The sequence below is a fragment of the Coturnix japonica genome, chromosome 3, assembly GCF_001577835.2.
Source record: "Coturnix japonica isolate 7356 chromosome 3, Coturnix japonica 2.1, whole genome shotgun sequence".
Classification (NCBI taxonomy): domain Eukaryota; kingdom Metazoa; phylum Chordata; class Aves; order Galliformes; family Phasianidae; genus Coturnix; species Coturnix japonica.
In genome coordinates this window covers 7,303,984-7,308,117 of record NC_029518.1, presented here as the reverse complement: position 1 = coordinate 7,308,117, position 4,134 = coordinate 7,303,984, and positions in this window count along the sequence as shown.

Here is a 4,134-nt window from a genome sequence, read left to right as displayed (position 1 = left end):
CGAGTGGTCACTGCCTCCAGGATGGTCTGTGGAGAGGAAAGAAGTCACAGAAGGGATGCTCGCTCTCACACTGACTGGATGTGGTTTGGTTGTTCTTCCAAACCGTGGCACCTTCCATTTCAAAGTAGGCTTCTCAGGCTTCAGAAACCTCCTCTCTTATTTTTCTTGATTTATTAGCCTCAGTTTCAGTTAGATTGTATTATATTGTGTTATCTTGCATTCTGATATCATAGTTAGTAATATAAGTTTTTTCTCCTTAGATTGTTGCTGCTTCTCTGTTTGTCCCCTTGAGCCCAGTTCCCATCTCCCTACCCCCTTTCCCTTTTCCTTTCCCATTTTTCTGGTCAGGGGTCCCATGGGCCTACAGCGCTCCCTGTCATGGACACAGATTGATCTAGAGAATGCCATGACACAGAGGCAGGTCATTGCTAGGAGAGATTGTTCTTTAAAGCATCACGTCATGTACAGAAGGTAATTCTAAAAGCAAGCTTGCCAGTTCTTTATTACCTAAGTGTTTTCTGAGCAAGGAAAGATTTGAGATGCTGATTTGAGTCTACTGCCATTGAGGCCATCCATCCTTCAGGCTGAGGAGTGAGAGTGCCAGGCCCCTATGGACTGAAGGCAGGCAAAGAAGTGGGGCTTGCTGGAGGAAAAGCCAAGAGCCAGCCACGAGGACTCTGAGAGCAGCCTGGGAAGGTTTCAGGGTGGAGGTTCCTGCACAGAAGTGACTTAGTTCAGGGCAGAGGTGCCAGCCAGGAGAGGTGGGCTGTGCAGATGGTAATGACCATGACAAGCAGCCTTTAGAGGAGGAGCCAGAAAAGGAGATTTTGGGAGGGGGATGTCAAGGACAGAAAGTCGCCTGTCCTGTGACTGATTGTCACAGGTTTCCTAGATTTGCCTATGCCCGTGACAGGTGGAGCCACCCCATAGTGCCCCCCAGGCCCAGAAAGGAAGGGAAAAAGGGGGAATAGGATAAAAACAGCAGCAATCTAAGGAGGAAAACTTATTTTCTAAATATGATATTGGAATACAAGATAACACAATATAATAAAATATAATTGAGGCTAAAAAATTGAATGAAACAGAGAGAGTCCCCAAAAACCAAGAGGCCTACTCTGAACTCTAGGTGACATGGCTGGAACGCTTCCCACTCCCAGAGAAGCTCGAGAGAAAGAGAACTCCAGCTGGGCACAATATTATATTGTGTCCTGGTCCCGTGACTTATCCCTGACCGTGATGTTCTCTGGGATATGTAGTCTTCTTCTGTGAACTGCACATTCAGCAAAATCATCCATGCTTTACATGATGTTATGATGTGGAATACTGATAGCAAAATTACAAAATTACAAAACAATGACAAACTTATTCATTGTTTTTCCTGGAACTCATTTCCATGCTGTCCCTCCTACTGCCGCGTGTGCAGTCCGTAGTGGGGGTCTCACTCCAGTGGTCATTGCGATGAATTCAGAAGTCTTCCTCAGGTTACTTCGACCCAGCTCCTCTACTCAATCAGTCAAAATCAATTTCTTTGGCTACCTTTCCCTTCCAGCTGTATTGTCTTAACTATAGACTCAGCTGTGCTATCCCAGCTGTACTGTAACTATAGCAATGTCGACATGTCCCACTAGTCCTATTCTTCTGACATTCCCCAAGGCCTAGGATGCTTAATCTTCATGAAGGGTCCCTATTTTCTTGATTCTTGTTTTCTGCTGTGACCAAAGACCCGTTGTGAATGAAGTTATCCCAGCTGGAGGCCATTCAGGACTGGTATTCCCCAGGTTTCAGTGCTGGGGCCACTTCTCTTTGATGTTTTCATCAGTGTTCCTCAGGGGTTGGTATTGGAGCCTGTCATGTTTAATCTCTTTTTTGATGACCTGGATGTATTGGAGCCTGTCATGTTTAATCTCTTTTTTGATGACCTGGATGAGGGAATTGAGTGCACCCTCAGTGAGTTTGCAGATGGCAGCAAACTGGGAGAAAGTTTTGGTCTGCCTGGGGGTAGGAACATCCTGCACAGGGATCTGGATTACTGGGCTGAAGCCAATGGGATAAAGTTCAGTAAGACCAAATGATGAGTCCTGCACTTTGGCCACAACAACTCCAGGCAGCGCTGCAGGCCTGGGGCAGAATGGGTAGAAGACTGCATGGAAGAAAAGGACTGGGGGTGTTAGTTGATACAGAGCTGAATGTGAGTGTAGCCACGAAGACCAATGGCATTCTGGCATGGATCAGAAATTGTGTAGTCAACTGGGCTATACAACAACCCCAGGCAACCCTACAGGCTTGTGGAGGCGTGGCTGGAAAGCTTCCAGATGGAAAGGGACCTTGGTGTATGTGCTGATGGACAGTCGGCAGCATATGAGCCAGCAGTGTGCCCAGGTGGCCAAGAAGGCTAATGGCATCCTGGCTTGTATCAGAAATGGTGTGGTGAGCAGGACTAGTGAAGTCATCCTGCCCTGTACTCGACATTGGTGAGGCCTCACATCAAGTGCTGAGTTCAGTTTTGGGCACCTCAGCACAGGAAAGACATGGAGGTGCTGGAGCAGGTCCAGAGAAGGGCAACGAGGCTTGTGAAGGGCTTGGAGAATCAGCCCTATGAGGAGAGGCTGAGGAGCTGGCCTGTTTAGTTGGGGAAGAGGAGGCTGAGGGAGACCTTATAGCCCTCTTCCAGTACCTGAAAGTTTCTTACAGTGAGAGTGGGGCAGGTCTCTTCTCACTGGTGACTGGTGACAAGTGACAGGACGAGGGGAAATGGCCTCAAGTTGCACCATGGCAAGTTTAGGTTGGATATTAGGAAGAACTTCTTTACAGAAAGGGTAGTTAGGTACTGGAATAGGCTCCCCAGGGGAGGGTTGAATCGCCATCCCTGGTGTGTTTAAAGAGCTGTTTGCATGTGGTGCTCAGGGATATGATTTAGTGTAGGGTTTTTAGAGTTAGGGTACTATGGTTATAGTGTACTATGGGTATAGGATACTATGGTTATAGGGTACTACAGTTTATAGGGTACTATGGTTATAGTGTTCTGGTTAGGCTGCGGTTGGACTTGATGATCTTCAAGGTCTTTTCCAACCTGGGTAATTCTATGATTCTATGGAGAAGATGATTCCCCTGTTCTTGGCACTGGTGAGGCCACACCTTGAGTACTGTGTTCAGTTTTGGGCTCTTCACTATAAGAAAGAGACTGAGGCTCTGGAGCGTGTTCAGAGGACAACAGAGCTGGTGAGGGGTCTGGAGCACAAGTCTTATGAGGAGCAGATCAGGAAATGGGTTGATTTGTCTGGAAAATGGGTGGCTCGTGGGATGTGGTGGTAGATGTAACTGTGAGCAAGTCATAGAATTTATAGAATTACCCAGGTTGGAAAAGACCTTGAAGATCATCAAGTCCAACCACAGCCTAACCAGAACCCTAACTCTAAAAACCCTACACAAAATCATATCCCTCAGTGAGGAAACATTGCGAAATATAGCGACCCATAGAGACCAGTAGCGACACATGGAGACCCATAGTGACCCCACAGAGATCCATAGTGACCCATAGCGTCCCATAGAGACACATAGAGACCCATAGTGACCGATAGAGACCCATAGAATGAGAGAGAGCAGAGGGAGGGTATTGTGGCTGCTTGGCAGCAAGAGGAGCTCGATCATTTAGGGCTTTGGAGTAGATGGTGAGAAAGGGTGGGGAAGCCCACAGGGGTGCAGGACATGGTGCACATGGCATGGAGCTGGGGAAGCTTCCCAGCACTTTGAGGTGACCACTGCCAGGCAGGGACAAATCCCAGCAGTCCATGCTGAGCATGAGAACAAGGACACACAACAGACACACAGTGTGTAGCTTTGCTGAGGGATTTATTGATCATCATGGGGTGTCATTGATCATCAGGGTCTTCATTATCAGAGGGCAATGCTAATCATCAGAGGGCAGCACTGGTCATCAGAGGATGTCAGAGGGCATCACTGGCAAGGAGGAGCCTTGTCCCTGCAGGGTTTGTCCCCAAGGACTTAGGTCAGGAGAAAGACTGGCAGCAGCCAAGAGACCCAGGGCAGGATGTGGGTCCCCTGGGGACAGAAGCCACAGCCCCTGTCCCAGCTGCATGGTGACTCTGGGCCATCCATAGGGCACCCTGAGCCTGC